The 25,621-nt window shown below is 43.1% G+C and overlaps 23 non-coding genes across 23 annotated transcripts; all 23 read left to right on the forward strand.

The window, feature by feature from the left end:
- The first annotated feature begins 2,083 nt into the window (after nucleotides 1-2,083).
- Nucleotides 2,084-2,165, forward strand: trnas-gcu (transfer RNA serine (anticodon GCU)). The gene has a single exon. It is a non-coding gene; the product is annotated as a tRNA-Ser (tRNA).
- Nucleotides 2,166-4,336: 2,171 nt separating this feature from the next.
- On the forward strand, nucleotides 4,337-4,418 carry trnas-gcu (transfer RNA serine (anticodon GCU)). Its single transcript has one exon. It is a non-coding gene; the product is annotated as a tRNA-Ser (tRNA).
- A 279-nt stretch (nucleotides 4,419-4,697) lies between these two features.
- On the forward strand, nucleotides 4,698-4,779 carry trnas-gcu (transfer RNA serine (anticodon GCU)). Its single transcript has one exon. It is a non-coding gene; the product is annotated as a tRNA-Ser (tRNA).
- Nucleotides 4,780-8,449: 3,670 nt separating this feature from the next.
- Nucleotides 8,450-8,531, forward strand: trnas-gcu (transfer RNA serine (anticodon GCU)). The gene has a single exon. It is a non-coding gene; the product is annotated as a tRNA-Ser (tRNA).
- Nucleotides 8,532-8,810: 279 nt separating this feature from the next.
- On the forward strand, nucleotides 8,811-8,892 carry trnas-gcu (transfer RNA serine (anticodon GCU)). The gene has a single exon. It is a non-coding gene; the product is annotated as a tRNA-Ser (tRNA).
- Nucleotides 8,893-9,936: 1,044 nt separating this feature from the next.
- On the forward strand, nucleotides 9,937-10,018 carry trnas-gcu (transfer RNA serine (anticodon GCU)). The gene has a single exon. It is a non-coding gene; the product is annotated as a tRNA-Ser (tRNA).
- A 2,894-nt stretch (nucleotides 10,019-12,912) lies between these two features.
- On the forward strand, nucleotides 12,913-12,994 carry trnas-gcu (transfer RNA serine (anticodon GCU)). The gene has a single exon. It is a non-coding gene; the product is annotated as a tRNA-Ser (tRNA).
- A 1,412-nt stretch (nucleotides 12,995-14,406) lies between these two features.
- Nucleotides 14,407-14,488, forward strand: trnas-gcu (transfer RNA serine (anticodon GCU)). The gene has a single exon. It is a non-coding gene; the product is annotated as a tRNA-Ser (tRNA).
- Nucleotides 14,489-14,966: 478 nt separating this feature from the next.
- Nucleotides 14,967-15,048, forward strand: trnas-gcu (transfer RNA serine (anticodon GCU)). Its single transcript has one exon. It is a non-coding gene; the product is annotated as a tRNA-Ser (tRNA).
- A 481-nt stretch (nucleotides 15,049-15,529) lies between these two features.
- Nucleotides 15,530-15,611, forward strand: trnas-gcu (transfer RNA serine (anticodon GCU)). Its single transcript has one exon. It is a non-coding gene; the product is annotated as a tRNA-Ser (tRNA).
- Nucleotides 15,612-17,011: 1,400 nt separating this feature from the next.
- trnas-gcu (transfer RNA serine (anticodon GCU)) lies at nucleotides 17,012-17,093 on the forward strand. Its single transcript has one exon. It is a non-coding gene; the product is annotated as a tRNA-Ser (tRNA).
- Nucleotides 17,094-17,574: 481 nt separating this feature from the next.
- Nucleotides 17,575-17,656, forward strand: trnas-gcu (transfer RNA serine (anticodon GCU)). The gene has a single exon. It is a non-coding gene; the product is annotated as a tRNA-Ser (tRNA).
- Nucleotides 17,657-18,135: 479 nt separating this feature from the next.
- Nucleotides 18,136-18,217, forward strand: trnas-gcu (transfer RNA serine (anticodon GCU)). Its single transcript has one exon. It is a non-coding gene; the product is annotated as a tRNA-Ser (tRNA).
- A 480-nt stretch (nucleotides 18,218-18,697) lies between these two features.
- On the forward strand, nucleotides 18,698-18,779 carry trnas-gcu (transfer RNA serine (anticodon GCU)). The gene has a single exon. It is a non-coding gene; the product is annotated as a tRNA-Ser (tRNA).
- Nucleotides 18,780-19,259: 480 nt separating this feature from the next.
- trnas-gcu (transfer RNA serine (anticodon GCU)) lies at nucleotides 19,260-19,341 on the forward strand. The gene has a single exon. It is a non-coding gene; the product is annotated as a tRNA-Ser (tRNA).
- Nucleotides 19,342-20,949: 1,608 nt separating this feature from the next.
- On the forward strand, nucleotides 20,950-21,031 carry trnas-gcu (transfer RNA serine (anticodon GCU)). The gene has a single exon. It is a non-coding gene; the product is annotated as a tRNA-Ser (tRNA).
- Nucleotides 21,032-21,508: 477 nt separating this feature from the next.
- On the forward strand, nucleotides 21,509-21,590 carry trnas-gcu (transfer RNA serine (anticodon GCU)). The gene has a single exon. It is a non-coding gene; the product is annotated as a tRNA-Ser (tRNA).
- A 481-nt stretch (nucleotides 21,591-22,071) lies between these two features.
- Nucleotides 22,072-22,153, forward strand: trnas-gcu (transfer RNA serine (anticodon GCU)). Its single transcript has one exon. It is a non-coding gene; the product is annotated as a tRNA-Ser (tRNA).
- Nucleotides 22,154-22,634: 481 nt separating this feature from the next.
- trnas-gcu (transfer RNA serine (anticodon GCU)) lies at nucleotides 22,635-22,716 on the forward strand. The gene has a single exon. It is a non-coding gene; the product is annotated as a tRNA-Ser (tRNA).
- Nucleotides 22,717-23,197: 481 nt separating this feature from the next.
- trnas-gcu (transfer RNA serine (anticodon GCU)) lies at nucleotides 23,198-23,279 on the forward strand. The gene has a single exon. It is a non-coding gene; the product is annotated as a tRNA-Ser (tRNA).
- Nucleotides 23,280-23,758: 479 nt separating this feature from the next.
- Nucleotides 23,759-23,840, forward strand: trnas-gcu (transfer RNA serine (anticodon GCU)). Its single transcript has one exon. It is a non-coding gene; the product is annotated as a tRNA-Ser (tRNA).
- A 481-nt stretch (nucleotides 23,841-24,321) lies between these two features.
- trnas-gcu (transfer RNA serine (anticodon GCU)) lies at nucleotides 24,322-24,403 on the forward strand. The gene has a single exon. It is a non-coding gene; the product is annotated as a tRNA-Ser (tRNA).
- A 481-nt stretch (nucleotides 24,404-24,884) lies between these two features.
- On the forward strand, nucleotides 24,885-24,966 carry trnas-gcu (transfer RNA serine (anticodon GCU)). Its single transcript has one exon. It is a non-coding gene; the product is annotated as a tRNA-Ser (tRNA).
- The last annotated feature ends 655 nt before the right edge of the window (nucleotides 24,967-25,621 follow it).

Consider the following 25,621-nt stretch of genomic DNA (forward strand, 5'->3'; position numbering starts at 1 on the left):
GACCTGGATATCTGAGTGGTGAAGGCTGATGAACTGCATGTGTGGATTATAACACGCCAACCTCTTCACAAAACATTTGTTATTTCCTCTCTTACATGGCCCCACATGAAATAGAATCCCTGCTCAAGCCTCGAGGCGACTAATAAGATTTCAGGTATTGAAGAATAGCTTCACCAAGGGCAACCTCAATGGTGGGATTTGAACCGACACCCTCAACACACTTAATCAAGCACTTGAGACCACTCGGCCTGACAAAACATTTGTTAAAGTCTCGATGGGATCGACACATGGCCCTGCCATTGCTCTACCTCACTTTCATTGATTTCAATCTGGGGTTACATACAGCAACAACAGATTTTTAAGATCATTTGCCAATTTTAAAAATAATCTGGGTGAGGTGGGCCGAGTGGTTAAGGCGATGGACTGCTAATTCCATTATGCTTCTGCATGCATGGGTTCGAATCCCATCCTCATCGTTGTAACAATTAACATTCTGTGCTTTTTTTGGCACTGGTGATTTTGACTTTCACAAACACTGGTAAAATTGCTGACTGCCACAGCGAGAGCACAGGACTTGGTATCTGAGTGGTGAAGGCGATGAACTGCATGTGTGGATTTATAACACCAACCTCTTCACAAAACATTTGTTATTTCCTCTCTTACATGGCCCACATGAAAATAGAATCCCTGCTCAAGCCTCGAGCGACTAATAAGATTCAGGTATTGAAGAATAGCTTCACCAAGGGCAACCTCAATGGTGGGATTTGAACCGACACCTCAACACACTTAATCAAGCACTTTGAGACCACTCGGCCTGACAAAACATTTGTTAAATGTCTCGATGGGATCGACACATGGCCCTGCCATTGCTCTACCTCACTTTCATGATTTCAATCTGGGGTTACATACAGCAACAACAGTTTTTTTAAGATCATTGCCACTTCAAAAATAACAGGATGAGGTGGCCGAGTGGTTAAGGCGATGGACTGCTAATCCATTATGCTCTGCATGCATGCTTTCGAATCCCATCCTCATGTGTTAATAATTTAAATTCTGTGCTTTATTTTGGCACTGGTAGATTTTGACTTTCACCAAACACTGGTAAAATTGCTGACTGCCACAGCGATGAGCACAGGACTTGGTATCTGAGTGTGAAGGCGATGAACTGCATGTGTGGATTATAACACCACCTCTTCACAAAACATTTGTTATTTCCTCTCTTACATGGCCCCACATGAAAATAGAATCCCTGCTCAAGCCTCGAGCGACTAATAAGATTCAGGTATTGAAGAATCGCTTCACCAAGGGCAACCTCAATGGTGGGATTTGAACCGACACCTCAACACACTTAATCAAGCCACTTGAGACCACTCGGCCTGACAAAACATTTGTTAAATGTCTCGATGGGATCGACACATGGCCCTGCCATTGCTCTACCTCACTTTTCATTGATTTCCAATCTGGGTTTACATACAGCAACAACAGCTTTTAAGATCATTTGCCAATTTTAAAAATCAGGGTGAGGTGCCGAGTGTTTAAGGTGATGGACTGCTAATCCATTATGCTCTGCATGCATGGGTTCGAATCCCATCCTCATCGTGTAACAATTTAAATTCTGTGCTTTATTTTGGCACTGGTAGATTTTGACTTTCACAAACACTGGTAAAATTGCTGACTGCCACAGCGAGGAGCACAGGGACTGGTAATCTGAAGTGGTGAAGGAGATGAACTGCATGTGTGGATTATAACACCAACCTCTTCACAAAACATTTGTTATTTCCTCTCTTACATGGCCCCACATGAAAATAGAATCCCTGCTCAAGCCTCGAGCGACTAATAAGATTCAGGTATTGAAGAATAGCTTCACCAAGGGCAACCTCAATGGTGGGATTTGAACCGACACCTCCAACACACTTAATCAAGCACTTGAGACCACTCGGCCTGACAAAACATTTGTTAATGTCTCGATGGGATCGACACATGGCCCTTCCATTGCTCTACCTCACTTTCATTGATTTCAATCTGGGGTTTACATACAGCAACAACAGTTTTTTAAGATCATTTGCCACTTCAAAAATAACAGGATGAGGTGGCCGAGTGGTTAAGGCGATGGACTGCTAATCCATTATGCTCTGCATGCATGGGTTCGAATCCCATCCTCATCGTGTAAATAATTTAAATTCTGTGCTTTATTTTGGCACTGGAAGATTTTGACTTTCACAAACACTGGTAAAATTGCTGACTGCCACAGCGAGAGCACAGGACTTGGATCTGAGTGGTGAAGGCGATGAACTGCATGTGTGGATTATACACCAACCTCTTCACAAAAACATTTGTTATTTTCCTCTCTTACATGGCCCCACATGAAAATAGAATCCCTGCTCAAGCCTCGAGCGAATATAAGATTCAGGTATTGAAGAATAGCTTCACCAAGGGCACACCTCAATGGTGGGATTTGAACCGACACCTCAACACACTTAATCAAGCACTGAGACCACTCGGCCTGACAAAACATTTGTTAAATGTCTCGATGGATCGACACATGGCCCTGCCATTGCTCTACCTCACTTTCATTGATTTCAATCTGGGGTTTACATACAGCAACAACAGATTTTTAAGATCATTTGCCAATTTTAAAAAAATCTGGGTGAGGTGGCCGAGTGGTTAAGGCGATGGCTGCTAATCCATTATGCTCTGCATGCATGGGTTCGAATCCCATCCTCATCGTGTAACAATTAAAATTCTGTGCTTTATTTTGGCACTGGTAGATTTTGACTTTCACAAACACTGGTAAAATTGCTGACTGCCACAGCGAGAGCACAGGACTTGGTATCTGAGTGGTGAAGGCGATGAACTGCATGTGTGGATTATAACACCAACCTCTTCACAAAACATTTGTTATTTCCTCTCTTACATGGCCCCACATGAAAATAGAATCCCTGCTCAAGCCTCGAGCGACTAATAAGATTCAGGTATTGAAGAATAGCTTCACCAAGGGCAACCTCAATGGTGGGATTTGAACCGACACCTCAACACACTTAATCAAGCACTTGAGACCACTCGGCCTGACAAAACATTTGTTAAATGTCTCGATGGGATCGACACATGGCCCTGCCATTGCTCTACCTCACTTTCATTGATTTCAATCTGGGGTTTACATACAGCAACAACAGTTTTTAAGATCATTTGCCACTTCAAAAATAACAGGATGAGGTGGCCGAGGGTTAAGGCGATGGACTGCTACATCCTCTATGCTCTGCATGCATGGGTTTCGAATCCCATCCTCATCGTGTAACAATTTAAATTCTGTGCTTTATTTTGGCACTGGTAGATTTTGACCTTTCACCAACACTGGTAAAATTGCTGACTGCCACAGCGAGAGCACAGGACTTGGTATCTGAGTGGTGAAGGCGATGATGAACTGCATGTGTGGATTATAACACCAACCTCTTCACAAAACATTTGTTATTTCCTCTCTTACATGGCCCCACATGAAATAGAATCCCTGCTCAAGCCTCGAGCGGACTAATAAGATTCAGGTATTGAAGAATAGCTCACCAAGGGCAACCTCAATGTGGGGGATTTGAACCGACACCTCAACACACTAATCAAGCATTGAGACCACTCGGCCTGACAAAAATTTGTTAAATGTCTCCGATGGGATCGACACATGGCCCTGCCATTGCTCTACCTCACTTTCATTGATTTTCAATCTGGGGTTTACATACAGCAACAACAGATTTTTAAGACTATTGCCACTTCAAAAATACAGGATGAGGTAGGCCGAGTAGGTTAAGGCGATGGACTGCTAATCCATTATGATCTGCATGCATGGGTTCGAATCCCATCCTCATGTGTAACAATTTAAATTCTGTGCTTATTTTGGCACTGGTAGATTTTGACTTTCACAAACACTGGTAAAATTGCCTGACTGCCACAGCGAGAGCACAGGACTTGGTATCTGAGTGGTGAAGGCGATGAACTGCAGTGTGGATTATAACACCAACCTCTTCACACAAACATTGTTATTCCTCTCTTACATGGCCCCACATGAAAATAGAATCCCTGCTCAAGCCTCGCGCGACTAATAAGATTCAGGTATTGAAGAATAGCCTTCACCAAGGGCAACCTCAATGGTGGGATTTGAACCGACACCTCAACACACATTAATCAAGCACTTGAGACCACTCGGCCTGACAAAACATTTGTTAAATGTCTCGATGGGATCGACACATGGCCCTGCCATTGCTCTACCTCACTTTCATTGATTTCAATCTGGGGTTTACATACAGCAACAACAGTTTTTTAAGATCATTTGCCACTTCAAAAATAACAGGATGAGGTGGCCGAGTGGTTAAGGCGATGGACTGCTAATCCATTATGCTCTGCATGCATGGGTTCGAATCCCATCCTCATCGTGTAATAATTTAAATTCTGTGCTTTATTTTGGCACTGGAAGATTTTGACTTTCACAAACACTGGTAAAATTGCTGACTGCCACAGCGAGAGCACAGGACTTGGTATCTGAGTGGTGAAGGCGATGAACTGCATGTGTGGATTATAACACCAACCAAGTCTCGATGGGATCGACACATGGCCCTGCCATTGCTCTACCTCACTTTCATTGATTTCAATCTGGGGTTTACATACAGCAACAACAGATTTTTAAGATCATTTGCCAATTCAAAAAAAATCTGGGTGAGGTGGCCGAGTGGTTAAGGCGATGGACTGCTAATCCATTATGCTCTGCATGCATGGGTTCGAATCCCATCCTCATCGTGTAACAATTAAAATTCTGTGCTTTTTTTGGCACTGGTAGATTTTGACTTTCACAAACACTGGTAAAATTGCTGACTGCCACAGCGAGAGCACAGGACTTGGTATCTGAGTGGTGAAGGCGATGAACTGCATGTGTGGATTATAACACCAACCTCTTCACAAAACATTTGTTATTTCCTCTCTTACATGGCCCCACATGAAAATAGAATCCCTGCTCAAGCCTCGAGCGACTAATAAGATTCAGGTATTGAAGAATAGCTTCACCAAGGGCAACCTCAATGGTGGGATTTGAACCGACACCTCAACACACTTAATCAAGCACTTGAGACCACTCGGCCTGACAAAACATTTGTTAAATGTCTCGATGGGATCGACACATGGCCCTGCCATTGCTCTACCTCACTTTCATTGATTTCAATCTGGGGTTTACATACAGCCAACAACAGTTTTTTTTACGATCATTTGCACTTCAAAAAACAGGATGAGGTGGCCGAGTGGTTAAGGCGATGGACTGCTAATCCATTATGCTCTGCATGCATGGTTCGAATCCCATCCTCATGTGTAATAATTTGAAATTCTGTGACTTTATTTTGGACTGGTAGATTTTGACTTTCACAAAACACTGGTAAACTTGCTGACTGCCACAGCGATGAGCACAGGATTGGTATCTGAGTGGTGAAGGCGGGATGAACCTGCATGTGTGGATTATAACACCAACCTCTTCACAAAACATTTGTTATTCCTCTCTTACATGCCCCACATGAAAATAGAATCCCTGCTCAAGCCTCGAGCGGACTAATAAGATTCAGGTATTGAAGAATAGCTTCACCAAGGGCAACCTCAATGTGTGGATTTGAACCGACACCTCAACACACTTTAATCAAGCACTTGAGACCACTCGGCCTGACAAAACACTTTGTTAAATGTCTCGATGGGATCGACACATGGCCCTGCCATTGCTCTACCCCTCACTTTCATTGATTTCAATCTGGGGTTTACATACAGCAACAACAGATTTTTAAGATCATTTGCCAATTTTAAAAAAATCAGGGTGAGGTGGCCGAGTGGTTAAGGTGATGGACTGCTAATCCATTTATGCTCTGCATGCATGGGTTCGAATCCCATCCTCATCGTGTAACAATTTAAATTCTGTGCTTTATTTTGGCACTGGTAGATTTTGACTTTCACAAACACTGGTAAAATTGCTGACTGCCACAGCGAGAGCACAGGACTTGGTATCTGAGTGGTGAAGGCGATGGAACTGCATGTGTGGATTATAACACCAACCTCTTCACAAAACATTTGTTATTTTCCTCTCTACATGGCCCCCACATGAAAATAGAATCCCTGCTCAAGCCTCGAGCGACTAATAAGATTCAGGTATTGAAGAATAGCTTCACCAAGGGCAACCTCAATGGTGGGATTTTGAACCGACACCTCAACACACTTAATCAAGCCACTTGAGAGACCACATCGGCCTGACAAAACATTTGTTAAATGTCTCGATGGGATCGACACATGGCCCTGCCATTGCTCTACCTCACTATTCATTGATTTCAATCTGGGGTTACATACAGCAACAACAGTTTTTTAAGATCATTTGCCACTTCAAAAATAACAGATGAGGTGGCCGAGTGGTTAAGGAGATGGACTGCTAATCCATTATGCTCTGCATGCATGGGTTCGATCCCATCCTCATCTTGTAATAATTTAAATTCTGTGCTTTATTTTGGCACTGGAAGATTTTGACTTTCACAAACACTGGTAAAAATGGCTGACGGCCCACAGCGAGAGCACAGGACTTGGTATCTGAGTGGTGAAGGCGATGAACTGCATGTGTGGATTATAACACCAACCAAGTCTCGATGGGATCGACACATGGCCTGCCATTGCTCTACCTCACTTTCATTGATTCAATCTGGGGTTTACATACAGCAACAACAGATTTTAAGATCATTTGCCAATTCAAAAAAAATCTGGGTGAGGTGGCCGAGTGGTTTAAGGCGATGGGACTGCTAATCCTTATGCTCTGTATGCATGGGTTAGAATCCCCATCCTCATCGGTGTAACAATTAAAATTCTGTGCTTTTTTGGCACTGGTAGATTTTGACTTCATTTCACAAACACTGGTAAAATTGCTGACTGCCACGCGAGAGCACCGGACTTGGTACTGAGTGGTGAAGGCGATGAACTGCATGTGTGGATTATAACACCAACCCTCTTCACAAACATTTGTTATTTCCTCTCTTACATGGCCCCACATGAAAATAGAATCCCTGCTCAAGCCTCGAGCGACTAATAAGATTCAGGTATTGAAGAATAGCTTCACCAAGGGCAACCTCAATGGTGGGATTTGAACCGACACCTCAACACACTTATCAAGCACTTGAGACCACTCGGGCCTGACAAAACATTTGTTAAATGTCTCGATGGGATCGACACATGGCCCTGCCATTGCTCTACCTCACTTTCATTGATTTCAATCTGGGGTTTACATACAGCAACAACAGTTTTTTAAGATCATTTGCCAATAAAAAAAAAATCAGGGTGAGGTGGCCGAGTGGTTAAGGCAATGGACTGCTAATCCATTATGCTCTGCATGCATGGGTTCGAATCCCATCCTCATCGTGTAACAATTTAAATTCTGTGCTTTATTTTGGCACTGGTAGATTTTGACTTTCACAAACACTGGTAAAATTGCTGACTGCCACAGCGAGAGCACAGGACTTGGTATCTGAGTGGTGAAGGCGATGAACTGCATGTGTGGATTATAACACCAACCTCTTCACAAAACATTTGTTATTTCCTCTCTTACATGGCCCCACATGAAAATAGAATCCCTGCTCAAGCCTCGAGCGACTAATAAGATTCAGGTATTGAAGAATAGCTTCACCAAGGGCAACCTCAATGGTGGGATTTGAACCCGACACCTCAACACACTTAATCAAGCACTTGAGACCACTCGGCCTGACAAAACATTTGTTAAATGTCTCGATGGGATCGACACATGGCCCTGCCATTGCTCTACCTCACTTTCATTGATTTCAATCTGGGGTTTACATACAGCAACAACAGATTTTTAAGATCATTTGCCAATTTAAAAAAATCAGGGTGAGGTGGCCCGAGTGGTTAAGGTGATGGACTGCTAATCCATTATGCTCTGCATGCATGGGTTCGAATCCCATCCTCATCGTGTAACAATTAAAATTCTGTGCTTATTTTGGCACTGGTAGATTTTGACTTTCACAAACACTGGTAAAATTGCTGACTGCCACAGCGAGAGCACAGGACTGGTATCTGAGTGGTGAAGGCGATGAACTGCATGTGTGGATTATAACACCAACCTCTTCACAAAACATTTGTTATTTCCTCTCTTACATGGCCCCACATGAAAATAGAATCCCTGCTCAAGCCTCGAGCGACTAATAAGATTCAGGTATTGAAGAATAGCTTCACCAAGGGCAACCTCAATGGTGGGATTTGAACCGACACCTCAACCCACTTAATCAAGCACTGAGACCACTCGGCCTGACAAAACATTTGTTAAATGTCTCGATGGATCGACACATGGCCCTGCCATTGCCTCTACCTCACTTTCATTGATTTCAATCTGGGGTTACATACAGCAACAACAGTTTTTTAAGATCATTTGCCACTTCAAAAATAACAGGATGAGGTGGCCGAGTGGTTAAGGCGATGGACTGCTAATCCATTATGCTCTGCATGCATGGGTTCGAATCCCATCCTCATCGTGTAATAATTTAAATTCTGTGCTTTATTTTGGCACTGGAAGATTTTGACTTTCACAAACACTGGTAAAATTGCTGACTGCCACAGCGAGAGCACAGGACTTGGTATCTGAGTGGTGAAGGCGATGAACTGCATGTGTGGATTATAACACCAACCAAGTCTCGATGGGATCGACACATGGCCCTGCCATTGCTCTACCTCACTTTCATTGATTTCAATCTGGGGTTTACATACAGCAACAACAGATTTTTAAGATCATTTGCCAATTCAAAAAAAATCAGGGTGAGGTGGCCGAGTGGTTAAGGCGATGGACTGCTAATCCATTATGCTCTGCATGCATGGGTTCGAATCCCATCCTCATCGTGTAACAATTAAAATTCTGTGCTTTATTTTGGCACTGGTAGATTTTGACTTTCACAAACACTGGTAAAATTGCTGACTGCCACAGCGAGAGCACAGGACTTGGTATCTGAGTGGTGAAGGCGATGAACTGCATGTGTGGATTATAACACCAACCTCTTCACAAAACATTTGTTATTTCCTCTCTTACATGGCCCCACATGAAAATAGAATCCCTGCTCAAGCCTCGAGCGACTAATAAGATTCAGGTATTGAAGAATAGCTTCACCAAGGGCAACCTCAATGGTGGGATTTGAACCGACACCTCAACACACTTAATCAAGCACTTGAGACCACTCGGCCTGACAAAACATTTGTTAAATGTCTCGATGGGATCGACACATGGCCCTGCCATTGCTCTACCTCACTTCATTGATTTCAATCTGGGGTTACATACAGCAACAACAGTTTTTTAAGATCATTTGCCACTTCAAAAAAAACAGGTGAGGTGGCCGAGTGGTCTAAGGCGATGGACTGCTAATCCATTATGCTCTGCATGCATGGGTTCGAATCCCATCCTCATCGTGTAACAATTTAAATTCTGTGCTTTATTTTGGCACTGGTAGATTTTGACTTTCACAAACACTGGTAAAATTGCTGACTGCCACAGCGAGAGCACAGGACTTGCGTATCTGAGTGGTGAAGGCGATGAACTGCATGTGTGGATTATAACACCAACCTCTTCACAAAACATTTGTTATTTCCTCTCTTACATGGCCCCACATGAAAATAGAATCCCTGCTCAAGCCTCGAGCGACTAATAAGATTCAGGTATTGAAGAATAGCTTCACCAAGGGCAACCTCAATGGTGGGATTTGAACCGACACCTCAACACACTTAATCAAGCACTTGAGACCACTCGGCCTGACAAAACATTTGTTAAATGTCTCGATGGGATCGACACATGGCCCTGCCCATTGCTCTACCTCACTTTCATTGATTTCAATCTGGGGTTTACATACAGCAACAACAGTTTTTTAAGATCATTTTGCCAATCAAAAAATACAGGATGAGGTGGCCGAGTGGTTAAGGCGATGGACTGCTAATCCATTATGCTCTGCATGCATGGGTTCGAATCCCATCCTCATCGTGTAACAATTTAAAATTCCTGTGCTTTATTTTGGCACTGGTAGATTTTGACTTTCACAAACACTGGTAAAATTGCTGACTGCCACAGCGGAGAGCACAGGACTCGGCTATCTGAGTGGTGAAGGCGATGAACTGCATGTGTGGATTATAACACCAACCTCTTCACAAACATTTGTTATTTCTCTTCTTACATGGCCCCACATGAAAATAGAATCCCTGCTCAAGCCTCGAGCGACTAATAAGATTCAGGTATTGAAGAATAGCTTCACCAAGGGCAACCTCAATGGTGGGATTTGAACCGACACCTCAACACAACTTAATCAAGCACTTGAGACCACTCGGCCCTGACAAAACATTTGTTAAATGTCTCGATGGGATCGACACATGGCCCTGCCATTGCTCTACCTCACTTTCATTGATTTCAATCTGGGGTTTACATACAGCAACAACAGTTTTTTAAGATCATTTGCCACTTCAAAATAACAGGATGAGGTGGCGAGTGGTTAAGGCGATGGACTGCCTAATCCATTATGCTCTGCATGCATGGGTTCGAATCCCATCCTCATCGTTGTAATAATTTAAATCTCTGTTGCTTTATTTTGGCACTGGAAGATTTTGACTTTCACAAACACCTGAGGTAAAATTGATGACTGCCACAGCGAGAGCACAGGAACTTGGTATCTGAGTGGTGAAGGCGATGAACTGCATGTGTGGATTATAACACAACCAAGTCTCGATGTGATCGGACACATGGCCCTGCCATTTGCCTCTACCTCACTTTCATTGATTTCAATCTGGGGTTTACATACAGCAACAACAGATTTTTAAGAATCATTTGCCAATTCAAAAAAATCAGGGTGAGGTGGCCGAGTGTTAAGGTGATGGACTGCTATCATTATGTCTGCATGCATGGGTTCGAATCCCATCCTCATCGTGTAACAATTTAAATTCTGTGCTTTATTTTGGCACTGGTAGATTTGACTTTCACAAACACTGTAAAATTGCTGACTGCCACCGCGAGAGCACAGGACTTGGTATCTGAGTGGTGAAAGGCGATGAAACTGGCATGTGTGGATTATAACACCAACCTCTTACACAAAACATTTGTTATTTCCTCTCTTACATGGCCCACATGAAAATAGAATCCCTGCTCAAGCCTCGAGCGACTATAAGATTCAGGTATTGAAGAATACGCTTCACCAAGGGCAACCTCAATGGTGGGATTTGAACCGAACCCTCAACACACTTAATCAAGCACTTGAGACCACTCGGCCTGACAAACATTTGTTAAATGTCTCGATGGGATCGACACATGGCCCTGGCATTGCTCTACCTCACTTTCATTGATTTCAATCTGGGTTTACCATACAGCAACAACAGTTTTTTAAGATCATTTGCCACTTCAAAAATAACAGGATGAGGTGGCCGAGTGGTTAAGGCGAGGACTGCTAATCATTATGCTCTGCATGCATGGGTTCGAAATCCCATCCTCATCGTGTAATAATTTAAATTCTGTGCTTTATTTTGGCACTGGAAGATTTTGACTTTCACAACACCTGGTAAAATTGCTGACCTGCCGACAGCGAGAAGCACAGGACTTGGTATCTGAGTGTGAAGGCGAAGAACTGCATGTGTGGATTATAACAACCAACCAAGTCTCGATGGGATCGACACATGGCCCTGCCATTGCTCTACCTCACTTTCATTGATTTCAATCTGGGGTTTACATACAGCAACAACAGATTTTTAAGATCATTTGCCAATTCAAAAAAATCAGGGTGAGGTGGCCGAGTGTTTAAGGCGATGGACTGCTAATCCATTATGCTCTGCATGCATGGGTTCCCATCCTCATCGTGTAACAATTAAAATTCTGTGCTTTATTTTGGCACTGAAGATTTTGACTTTCACAAACACTGGTAAAATTGCTGACTGCCACCAGCGAGAGCACAGGACTTGGTATCTGAGTGGTGAAGGCGATGAACTGCATGTGTGGATTATAACACCAACCTCTTCACAAAACATTTGTTATTCCTCTCTTACATGGCCCCACATGAAAATAGAATCCCTGCTCAAGCCTCGAGCGACTAATAAGATTCAGGTATTGAAGAATAGCTTCACCAAGGGCAACCTCAATGGTGGGATTTGAACCGACACCTCAACACACTTAATCAAGCACTTGAGACCACTCGGCCTGACAAAACATTTGTTAAATGTCTCGATGGGATCGACACATGGCCCTGCCATTGCTCTACCTCACTTTCATTGATTTCAATCTGGGGTTTACATACAGCAACAACAGTTTTTTAAGATCATTTGCCACTTCAAAAATAACAGGATGAGGTGGCCGAGTGGTTAAGGCGATGGACTGCTAATCCATTATGCTCTGCATGCATGGGTTCGATCCCATCCTCATCGTGTAACTAATTTAAATTCTGTGCTTTATTTTGGCACTGGAAGATTTTGACTTTCACAAACACTGGTTAAATTGCTGACTGCCACAGCGAGAGCACAGGACTTGGTATCTGAGTGGTGAAGGCGATGAACTGCATGTGTGGATTATAACACCAACCTCTTCACAAAACATTTGTTATTTCCTCTCTTACATGGCCCCACATGAAAATAGAATCCCTGCTCAAGCCTCGAGCGACTAATAAGATTCAGGTATTGAAGAATAGCTTCACCAAGGGCAACCTCAATGGTGGGATTTGAAACCGACACCTCAACACACTTAATCAAGCACTTGAGACCACTCGGCTGACAAAAACATTTGTTAAATGTCTCGATGGGATCGAACATGGCCCCTGCATTGCTCTACCTCACTTTCATTGATTTCAATCTGGGGTTACATACAGCAACAACAGTTTTTTAAGATCATTGCCAATAAAAAAAAATCAGGGTGAGGTGGCCGAGTGGTTAAGGCGATGGACTGCTAATCCATTATGCTCTGCATGCATGGGTTCGAATCCCATCCTCATCGTGTAACAATTTAAAATTCTGTGCTTTATTTTGGCACTGGTAGATTTTGACTTTCACAAACACTGGTAAAATTGCTGACTGCCACAGCGAGAGCACAGGACTGGTATCTGAGTGGTGAAGGCGATAACTGCATGTGTGGATTATAACACCAACCTCTTCACAAAACATTTGTTATTTCCTCTCTTACATGGCCCCACATGAAAATAGAATCCCTGCTCAAGCCTCGAGCGACTAATAAGATTCAGGTATTGAAGAATAGCTTCACCAAGGGCAACTCAATGGTGGGATTTGAACCGACACCTCAACACACTTAATCAAGCACTTGAGACCACTCGGCCTGATCAAACATTTGTTAAATGTCTCGATGGGATCGACACATGGCCCTGCCCATTGCTCTACCTCACTTCATTGATTTCAATCTGGGGTTTACATACAAGCAACAACAGTTTTTTAAGATCATTTGCCACTTCAAAAATAACAGGATGAGGTGGCCGAGTGGTTACAGGCGATGGACTGCTAATCCATTATGCTCTGCATGCATGGGTTTCGAATCCCATCCTCATCGTGTAATAATTTAAATTCTGTGCTTTATTTTGGCACTGGAAGATTTTGATTTTCACAAACACTGGTAAAATTGCTGACTGCCACAGCGAGAGCACAGGATTGGTATCTGAGTGGTGAAGGCGAAGAACTGCATGTGTGGATTATAACAACCAACCCAAGTCTCGATGGGATCGACACATGGCCCTGCCATTGCTCTACCTCACTTTTCATTGATTTCAATCTGGGGTTTACATACAGCAACAACAGATTTTTAAGATCATTTGCCAAATTCAAAAAAAATCAGGGTGAGGTGGCCGAGTGTTTAAGGCGATGGACTGCTAATCCATTATGCTCTGCATGCATGGGTTCGAATCCCATCCTCATCGTGTAACAATTAAAATTCTGTGCTTTATTTTGGGCACTGGAAGATTTTTTGACTTTCACAACACTGGTAAAATTGCTGACTGCCACAGCGAGAGCACAGGACTTGGTATCTGAGTGGTGAAGGCGATGAAACTGCATGTGGTGGATTATAACACCAACCTCTTCACAAAACATTTGTTATTTCCTCTCTTACATGGCCCCACATGAAATAGAATCCCTGCTCAAGCTCGAGCAACTAATAAGATTCAGTATTGAAGAATAGCTTCACCAAGGGCAACCTCAATGGTGGGATTTGAACCGACACCTCAACACACTTAATCAAAGCACTTGAGACCACTCGGCCTGACAAAACATTTGTTTAAATGTCTCGATGGGATCGACACATGGCCCTGCCATTGCTCTACCTCACTTTCATTGATTTCAATCTGGGGTTTACATACAGCAACAACAGTTTTTTAAGATCATTTGCCACTTCAAAAATAACAGGGTGAGGTGGCCGAGTGGTTAAGGCGATGGACTGCTAATCCATTATGCTCTGCATGCATGGGTTCGAATCCCATCCTCATCGTGTAATAATTAAATTCTGTGCTTTATTTTGGCACTGGAAGATTTTGACTTTCACAAAACACTGGTAAAATTGCTGACTGCCACAGCGAGAGCACAGGACTTGGTATCTGAGTGGTGAAGGCGATTAACTGCATGTTTGGATTATAACACCAACCTCTTCACAAAACATTTGTTATTTCCTCTCTTTCATTGCCCCACATGAAAATAGAATCCCTGCTCAAGCCTCGAGCGACTAATAAGATTCAGGTATTGAAGAATAGCTTCACCAAGGGCAACCTCAATGGTGGATTTGAACCGACACCCTCAACACACTTAATCAAGCACTTGAGACCACTCGGCCTGACAAACATTTGTTAAATGTCTCGATGGGATCGACACATGGCCCTGCCATTGCTCTACCTCACTTTCATGATTTCAATCTGGGGTTTACATACAGCAACAACAGTTTTTAAGATCATTTGCCAATAAAAAAAAATCAGGGTGAGGTGGCCGAGTGGTTAAGGCGATGGACTGCTAATCCATTATGCTCTGCATGCATGGGTTCGAATCCCATCCTCATCGTGTAACAATTTAAATTCTGTGCTTTATTTTGGCACTGGTAGATTTTGACTTTCACAAACACTGGTAAAATTGCTGACTGCCACAGCGAGAGCACAGGACTTGGTATCTGAGTGGTGAAGGCGATGAACTGCATGTGTGGATTATAACACCAACCTCTTCACAAAACATTTGTTATTTCCTCTCTTACATGGCCCCACATGAAAATAGAATCCCTGCTCAAGCCTCGAGCGACTAATAAGATTCAGGTATTGAAGAATAGCTTCACCAAGGGCAACCTCAATGGTGGGATTTGAACCGACACCTCAACACACTTAATCAAGCACTTGAGACCACTCGGCCTGACAAAACATTTGTTAAATGTCTCGATGGGATCGACACATGGCCCTGCCATTGCTCTACCTCACTTTCATTGATTTCAATCTGGGGTTTACATACAGCAACAACAGTTTTTTAAGATCATTTGCCACTTCAAAAATAACAGGATGAGGTGGCCGAGTGGTTAAGGCGATGGACTGCTAATCCATTATGCTCTGCATGCATGGGTTCGAATCCCATCCTCATCGTGTAATAATTTAAATTCTGTGCTTTATTTGGCACTGGAAGATTTGACTTTCACAAACACTGGTAAAATTGCTGACTGCCACAGCGAGAGCACAGGACTTGGTATCTGAGTGGTGAAGGCGATGAACTGCATGTGTGGATTATAACAACAACCAAGTCTCGATGTGATCGACACATGGCCCTGCCATTGCTCTACCTCACTTTCATTGATTTCAATCTGGGTTTTACATACAGCAACAACAGATTTTTAAGATCATTTGCCAATTCAAAAAAAACAGGGTGAGGTGGCCGAGTGTTTAAGGCGATGGACTGCTAATCCATTATGCTCTGCATGCATGGGTTCGAATCCCATCCTCATTGTGTAACAATTTAAATTCTGTGCTTTATTTTGGCACTGGAAGATTTTGACTTTCACAAACACTGGTAAAATTGCTGACTGCCACAGCGAGAGCACAGGACTTGGTATCTGAGTGGTGAAGGCGATGAACTGCATGTGTGGATTATAACACCAACCTCTTCACAAAACATTTGTTATTTCCTCTCTTACATGGCCCCACATGAAAATAGAATCCCTGCTCAAGCCTCGAGCGACTAATAAGATTCAGGTATTGAAGAATAGCTTCACCAAGGGCAACCTCAATGGTGGGATTTGAACCGACACCTCAACACACTTAATCAAGCACTTGAGACCACTCGGCCTGACAAAACATTTGTTAAATGTCTCGATGGGATCGACACATGGCCCTGCCATTGCTCTACCTCACTTTCATTGATTTCAATCTGGGGTTTACATACAGCAACAACAGTTTTTAAGATCATTTGCCAATTAAAAAAAAACAGGATGAGGTGACCGAGTGGTTAAGGCGATGGACTGCTAATCCATTATGCTCTGCATGCATGGGTTCGAATCCCATCCTCATCGTGTAACAATTTAAATTCTGTGCTTTATTTTGGCACTGGAAGATTTTGACTTTCACAAACACTGGTAAAATTGCTGACTGCCACAGCGAGAGCACAGGACTTGGTATCTGAGTGGTGAAGGCGATGAACTGCATGTGTGGATTATAACACCAACCTCTTCACAAAACATTTGTTATTTCCTCTCTTACATGGCCCCACATGAAAATAGAATCCCTGCTCAAGCCTCGAGCGACTAATAAGATTCAGGTATTGAAGAATAGCTTCACCAAGGGCAACCTCAATGGTGGGATTTGAACCGACACCTCAACACACTTAATCAAGCACTTGAGACCACTCGGCCTGACAAAACATTTGTTAAATGTCTCGATGGGATCGACACATGGCCCTGCCATTGCTCTACCTCACTTTCATTGATTTCAATCTGGGGTTTACATACAGCAACAACAGTTTTTTAAGATCATTTGCCACTTCAAAAAAACAGGATGAGGTGGCCGAGTGGTTAAGGCGATGGACTGCTAATCCATTATGCTCTGCATGCATGGGTTCGAATCCCATCCTCATCGTGTAACAATTTAAATTCTGTGCTTTATTTTGGCACTGGTAGATTTTGACTTTCACAAACACTGGTAAAATTGCTGACTGCCACAGCGAGAGCACAGGACTTGGTATCTGAGTGGTGAAGGCGATGAACTGCATGTGTGGATTATAACACCAACCTCTTCACAAAACATTTGTTATTTCCTCTCTTACATGGCCCCACATGAAAATAGAATCCCTGCTCAAGCCTCGAGCGACTAATAAGATTCAGGTATTGAAGAATAGCTTCACCAAGGGCAACCTCAATGGTGGGATTTGAACCGACACCTCAACACACTTAATCAAGCACTTGAGACCACTCGGCCTGACAAAACATTTGTTAAATGTCTCGATGGGATCGACACATGGCCCTGCCATTGCTCTACCTCACTTTCATTGATTTCAATCTGGGGTTTACATACAGCAACAACAGTTTTTTAAGATCATTTGCCACTTCAAAAATAACAGGATGAGGTGGCCGAGTGGTTAAGGCGATGGACTGCTAATCCATTATGCTCTGCATGCATGGGTTCGAATCCCATCCTCATCGTGTAACAATTTAAATTCTGTGCTTTATTTTGGCACTGGAAGATTTTGACTTTCACAAACACTGGTAAAATTGCTGACTGCCACAGCGAGAGCACAGGACTTGGTATCTGAGTGGTGAAGGCGATGAACTGCATGTGTGGATTATAACACCAACCTCTTCACAAAACATTTGTTATTCCTCTCTTACATGGCCCCACATGAAATAGAATCCCTGCTCAAGCCTCGAGCGACTAATAAGATTCAGGTATTGAAGAATAGCTTCACCAAGGGCAACCTCAATGGTGGGATTTGAACCGACACCTCAACACACTTAATCAAGCACTTGAGACCACTCGGCCTGACAAAACATTTGTTAAATGTCTCGATGGGATCGACACATGGCCCTGCCATTGCTCTACCTCACTTTCATTGATTTCAATCTGGGGTTTACATACAGCAACAACAGTTTTTTAAGATCATTTGCCACTTCAAAAAAAACAGGATGAGGTGGCCGAGTGGTTAAGGCGATGGACTGCTAATCCATTATGCTCTGCATGCATGGGTTCGAATCCCATCCTCATCGTGTAATAATTTAAATTCTGTGCTTTATTTTGGCACTGGTAGATTTTGACTTTCACAAACACTGGTAAAATTGCTGACTGCCACAGCGAGAGCACAGGACTTGGTATCTGAGTGGTGAAGGCGATGAACTGCATGTGTGGATTATAACACCAACCTCTTCACAAAACATTTGTTATTTCCTCTCTTACATGGCCCCACATGAAAATAGAATCCCTGCTCAAGCCTCGAGCGACTAATAAGATTCAGGTATTGAAGAATAGCTTCACCAAGGGCAACCTCAATGGTGGGATTTGAACCGACACCTCAACACACTTAATCAAGCACTTGAGACCACTCGGCCTGACAAAACATTTGTTAAATGTCTCGATGGGATCGACACATGGCCCTGCCATTGCTCTACCTCACTTTCATTGATTTCAATCTGGGGTTTACATACAGCAACAACAGTTTTTAAGATCATTTGCCACTTCAAAAATAACAGGATGAGGTGGCCGAGTGGTTAAGGCGATGGACTGCTAATCCATTATGCTCTGCATGCATGGGTTCGAATCCCATCCTCATCGTGTAACAATTTAAATTCTGTGCTTTATTTTGGCACTGGTAGATTTTGACTTTCACAAACACTGGTAAAATTGCTGACTGCCACAGCGAGAGCACAGGACTTGGTATCTGAGTGGTGAAGGCGATGAACTGCATGTGTGGATTATAACACCAACCTCTTCACAAAACATTTGTTATTTCCTCTCTTACATGGCCCCACATGAAAATAGAATCCCTGCTCAAGCCTCGAGCGACTAATAAGATTCAGGTATTGAAGAATAGCTTCACCAAGGGCAACCTCAATGGTGGGATTTGAACCGACACCTCAACACACTTAATCAAGCACTTGAGACCACTCGGCCTGACAAAACATTTGTTAAATGTCTCGATGGGATCGACACATGGCCCTGCCATTGCTCTACCTCACTTTCATTGATTTCAATCTGGGGTTTACATACAGCAACAACAGTTTTTTAAGATCATTTGCCACTTCAAAAAAACAGGATGAGGTGGCCGAGTGGTTAAGGCGATGGACTGCTAATCCATTATGCTCTGCATGCATGGGTTCGAATCCCATCCTCATCGTGTAACAATTTAAATTCTGTGCTTTATTTTGGCACTGGTAGATTTTGACTTTCACAAACACTGGTAAAATTGCTGACTGCCACAGCGAGAGCACAGGACTTGGTATCTGAGTGGTGAAGGCGATGAACTGCATGTGTGGATTATAACACCAACCTCTTCACAAAACATTTGTTATTTCCTCTCTTACATGGCCCCACATGAAAATAGAATCCCTGCTCAAGCCTCGAGCGACTAATAAGATTCAGGTATTGAAGAATAGCTTCACCAAGGGCAACCTCAATGGTGGGATTTGAACCGACACCTCAACACACTTAATCAAGCACTTGAGACCACTCGGCCTGACAAAACATTTGTTAAATGTCTCGATGGGATCGACACATGGCCCTGCCATTGCTCTACCTCACTTTCATTGATTTCAATCTGGGGTTTACATACAGCAACAACAGTTTTTAAGATCATTTGCCACTTCAAAAACAGGATGAGGTGGCCGAGTGGGTTTAAGGCGATGGACTGCTAATCCATTATCTCTGCATGCATGGGTTCGAATCCCATCCTCATCGTGTAACATTACAATTCCGTGATTTATTTTGGCACTGGTAGATTTTGACTTTCACAAACACTGGTAAAATTGCTGACTGCCACAGCGAGAGCACAGGACTTGGTATCTGAGTGGTGAAGGCGATGAACTGCATGTGTGGATTATAACACCAACCTCTTCACAAAACATTTGTTATTTCCTCTCTTACATGGCCCCACATGAAAATAGAATCCCTGCTCAAGCCTCGAGCGACTAATAAGATTCAGGTAGTGAAGAATAGCTTCACCAAGGGCAACCTCAAATGGTGGGATTTGAACCGACACCTCAACACACTTAATCAAAGCACTTGAGACCACTCGGCCTGACAAAACATTTGTTAAATGTCTCGATGGGATCGACACATGGCCCTGCCATTGCTCTACCTCACTTTCAATTGATTTCAATCTGGGGTTTACTACAGCAACAACAGTTTTTTTAGATCATTTGCCAATCAAAAATACAGGATGAGGTGGACCGCGTGGTTAAGGCGATGGACTGCTATATCCATTATGCTCTGCATGCATGGGTTCGAATACCATCCTAATCGTTGTAACAATTAAATTCTGTGCTTGTATTTTGGCACTGGTAGATTTTTGACTTTCACAAAACACTGGTAAAATTGCGACGCCACAGCGAGAGCACAGGACCTTGGTATCTGAGTGGTGATAGGCGATTAACTGGCATGTGTGGATTATAACACCAACCTCTTCACAAAACATTTGTTATTCCTCTCTTACATGGCCCCCACATGAAAATAGAATCCCTGCTCAATCCTCGAGCGACTAATAAGATTCAGGTATTGAAGAATAGCTTCACCCAGGGCAACCTCAATGGTGGGATTTGAACCGACCACCTCAACCACACTTAATCAAGACTTGAGACCCACTCGGCCTGACAAACATTTGTTAAATGTCTCGATGGGATCGACACATGGCCTGCCATTGCTCTACCTCACTTCATTGATTTCAATCTGGGGTTTACATACAGCAACAACAGTTTTTTAAGATCATTTGCCACTTCAAAAATAACAGGATGAGGTGGCCGAGTGGTTAAGGCGATGGACTGCTAATCCATTATGCTCTGCATGCATGGGTTCGAATCCCATCCTCATCGTTGTAACAATTAAATCTGTGCTTTATTTTGGCACTGGAAGATTTTGACTTTCACAAACACTGGTAAAATTGCTGACTGCCACAGCGAGAGCACAGGACTTGGTATCTGAGTGTGAAGGCGATGAACTGCATGTGTGGATTATAACACCAACCTCTTCACAAAACATTTGTTATTTCCTCTCTTACATGGACCCACATGAAATAGAATCCCTGCTCAAGCCTCGAGCGACTAATAAGATTCAGGTATTGAAGAATAGCTTCACCAAGGGCAACCTCAATGGTGGGATTTGAACCGACACCTCAACACACTTAATCAAGCACTTGAGACCACTCGGCCTGACAAAACATTTGTTAAATGTCTCGATGGGATCGACACATGGCCCTGCCATTGCTCTACCTCACTTTCATTGATTTCAATCTGGGGTTTACATACAGCAACAACAGATTTTTAAGATCATTTGCCACTTCAAAAAAACAGGATGAGGTGGCCGAGTGGTTAAGGCGATGGACTGCTAATCCATTATGCTCTGCATGCATGGGTTCGAATCCCATCCTCATCGTGTAACAATTTAAATTCTGTGCTTTATTTTGGCACTGGAAGATTTTGACTTTCACAAACACTGGTAAAATTGCTGACTGCCACAGCGAGAGCACAGGACTTGGTATCTGAGTGGTGAAGGCGATGAACTGCATGTGTGGATTATAACACCAACCTCTTCACAAAACATTTGTTATTTCCTCTCTTACATGGCCCCACATGAAAATAGAATCCCTGCTCAAGCCTCGAGCGACTAATAAGATTCAGGTATTGAAGAATAGCTTCACCAAGGGCAACCTCAATGGTGGGATTTGAACCGACACCTCAACACACTTAATCAAGCACTTGAGACCACTCGGCCTGACAAAACATTTGTTAAATGTCTCGATGGGATCGACACATGGCCCTGCCATTGCTCTACCTCACTTTCATTGATTTCAATCTGGGGTTTACATACAGCAACAACAGTTTTTTAAGATCATTTGCCACTTCAAAAATAACAGGATGAGGTGGCCGAGTGGTTAAGGCGATGGACTGCTAATCCATTATGCTCTGCATGCATGGGTTCGAATCCCATCCTCATCGTGTAACAATTTAAATTCTGTGCTTTATTTTGGCACTGGAAGATTTTGACTTTCACAAACACTGGTAAAATTGCTGACTGCCACAGCGAGAGCACAGGACTTGGTATCTGAGTGGTGAAGGCGATGAACTGCATGTGTGGATTATAACACCAACCTCTTCACAAAACATTTGTTATTTCCTCTCTTACATGGCCCCACATGAAAATAGAATCCCTGCTCAAGCCTCGAGCGACTAATAAGATTCAGGTATTGAAGAATAGCTTCACCAAGGGCAACCTCAATGGTGGGATTTGAACCGACACCTCAACACACTTAATCAAGCACTTGAGACCACTCGGCCTGACAAAACATTTGTTAAATGTCTCGATGGGATCGACACATGGCCCTGCCATTGCTCTACCTCACTTTCATTGATTTCAATCTGGGGTTTACATACAGCAACAACAGTTTTTTAAGATCATTTGCCACTTCAAAAAAAACAGGATGAGGTGGCCGAGTGGTTAAGGCGATGGACTGCTAATCCATTATGCTCTGCATGCATGGGTTCGAATCCCATCCTCATCGTGTAACAATTTAAATTCTGTGCTTTATTTTGGCACTGGAAGATTTTGACTTTCACAAACACTGGTAAAATTGCTGACTGCCACAGCGAGAGCACAGGACTTGGTATCTGAGTGGTGAAGGCGATGAACTGCATGTGTGGATTATAACACCAACCTCTTCACAAAACATTTGTTATTTCCTCTCTTACATGGCCCCACATGAAAATAGAATCCCTGCTCAAGCCTCGAGCGACTAATAAGATTCAGGTATTGAAGAATAGCTTCACCAAGGGCAACCTCAATGGTGGGATTTGAACCGACACCTCAACACACTTAATCAAGCACTTGAGACCACTCGGCCTGACAAAACATTTGTTAAATGTCTCGATGGGATCGACACATGGCCCTGCCATTGCTCTACCTCACTTTCATTGATTTCAATCTGGGGTTTACATACAGCAACAACAGTTTTTTAAGATCATTTGCCACTTCAAAAAAAACAGGATGAGGTGGCCGAGTGGTTAAGGCGATGGACTGCTAATCCATTATGCTCTGCATGCATGGGTTCGAATCCCATCCTCATCGTGTAACAATTTAAATTCTGTGCTTTATTTTGGCACTGGAAGATTTTGACTTTCACAAACACTGGTAAAATTGCTGACTGCCACAGCGAGAGCACAGGACTTGGTATCTGAGTGGTGAAGGCGATGAACTGCATGTGTGGATTATAACACCAACCTCTTCACAAAACATTTGTTATTTCCTCTCTTACATGGCCCCACATGAAAATAGAATCCCTGCTCAAGCCTCGAGCGACTAATAAGATTCAGGTATTGAAGAATAGCTTCACCAAGGGCAACCTCAATGGTGGGATTTGAACCGACACCTCAACACACTTAATCAAGCACTTGAGACCACTCGGCCTGACAAAACATTTGTTAAATGTCTCGATGGGATCGACACATGGCCCTGCCATTGCTCTACCTCACTTTCATTGATTTCAATCTGGGGTTTACATACAGCAACAACAGTTTTTAAGATCATTTGCCACTTCAAAAAAACAGGATGAGGTGGCCGAGTGGTTAAGGCGATGGACTGCTAATCCATTATGCTCTGCATGCATGGGTTCGAATCCCATCCTCATCGTGTAACAATTTAAATTCTGTGCTTTATTTTGGCACTGGAAGATTTTGACTTTCACAAACACTGGTAAAATTGCTGACTGCCACAGCGAGAGCACAGGACTTGGTATCTGAGTGGTGAAGGCGATGAACTGCATGTGTGGATTATAACACCAACCTCTTCACAAAACATTTGTTATTTCCTCTCTTACATGGCCCCACATGAAAATAGAATCCCTGCTCAAGCCTCGAGCGACTAATAAGATTCAGGTATTGAAGAATAGCTTCACCAAGGGCAACCTCAATGGTGGGATTTGAACCGACACCTCAACACACTTAATCAAGCACTTGAGACCACTCGGCCTGACAAAACATTTGTTAAATGTCTCGATGGGATCGACACATGGCCCTGCCATTGCTCTACCTCACTTTCATTGATTTCAATCTGGGGTTTACATACAGCAACAACAGTTTTTTAAGATCATTTGCCACTTCAAAAAAAACAGGATGAGGTGGCCGAGTGGTTAAGGCGATGGACTGCTAATCCATTATGCTCTGCATGCATGGGTTCGAATCCCATCCTCATCGTGTAACAATTTAAATTCTGTGCTTTATTTTGGCACTGGAAGATTTTGACTTTCACAAACACTGGTAAAATTGCTGACTGCCACAGCGAGAGCACAGGACTTGGTATCTGAGTGGTGAAGGCGATGAACTGCATGTGTGGATTATAACACCAACCTCTTCACAAAACATTTGTTATTTCCTCTCTTACATGGCCCCACATGAAAATAGAATCCCTGCTCAAGCCTCGAGCGACTAATAAGATTCAGGTATTGAAGAATAGCTTCACCAAGGGCAACCTCAATGGTGGGATTTGAACCGACACCTCAACACACTTAATCAAGCACTTGAGACCACTCGGCCTGACAAAACATTTGTTAAATGTCTCGATGGGATCGACACATGGCCCTGCCATTGCTCTACCTCACTTTCATTGATTTCAATCTGGGGTTTACATACAGCAACAACAGTTTTTTAAGATCATTTGCCACTTCAAAAATAACAGGATGAGGTGGCCGAGTGGTTAAGGCGATGGACTGCTAATCCATTATGCTCTGCATGCATGGGTTCGAATCCCATCCTCATCGTGTAACAATTTAAATTCTGTGCTTTATTTTGGCACTGGAAGATTTTGACTTTCACAAACACTGGTAAAATTGCTGACTGCCACAGCGAGAGCACAGGACTTGGTATCTGAGTGGTGAAGGCGATGAACTGCATGTGTGGATTATAACACCAACCTCTTCACAAAACATTTGTTATTTCCTCTCTTACATGGCCCCACATGAAAATAGAATCCCTGCTCAAGCCTCGAGCGACTAATAAGATTCAGGTATTGAAGAATAGCTTCACCAAGGGCAACCTCAATGGTGGGATTTGAACCGACACCTCAACACACTTAATCAAGCACTTGAGACCACTCGGCCTGACAAAACATTTGTTAAATGTCTCGATGGGATCGACACATGGCCCTGCCATTGCTCTACCTCACTTTCATTGATTTCAATCTAGGGTTTACAAACAGCAACAACAGTTTTTTAAGGTCATTTGCACATTTAAAAAGCAGGATGAGGTGGCCGCGTGGTTAAGGCGATGGACTGCTAATCCATTATGCTCTGCATGCATGGGTTCGAATCCCATCCTCATCGTGTAATAATTTAAATTCTGTGCTTTATTTTGGCACTGGAAGATTTTGACTTTCACAAACACTGGTAAAATTGCTGACTGCCACAGCGAGAGCAC

The sequence above is a fragment of the Oncorhynchus kisutch genome, unplaced genomic scaffold (assembly GCF_002021735.2).
Source record: "Oncorhynchus kisutch isolate 150728-3 unplaced genomic scaffold, Okis_V2 scaffold1119, whole genome shotgun sequence".
Taxonomy (NCBI): Eukaryota; Metazoa; Chordata; class Actinopteri; order Salmoniformes; family Salmonidae; genus Oncorhynchus; species Oncorhynchus kisutch.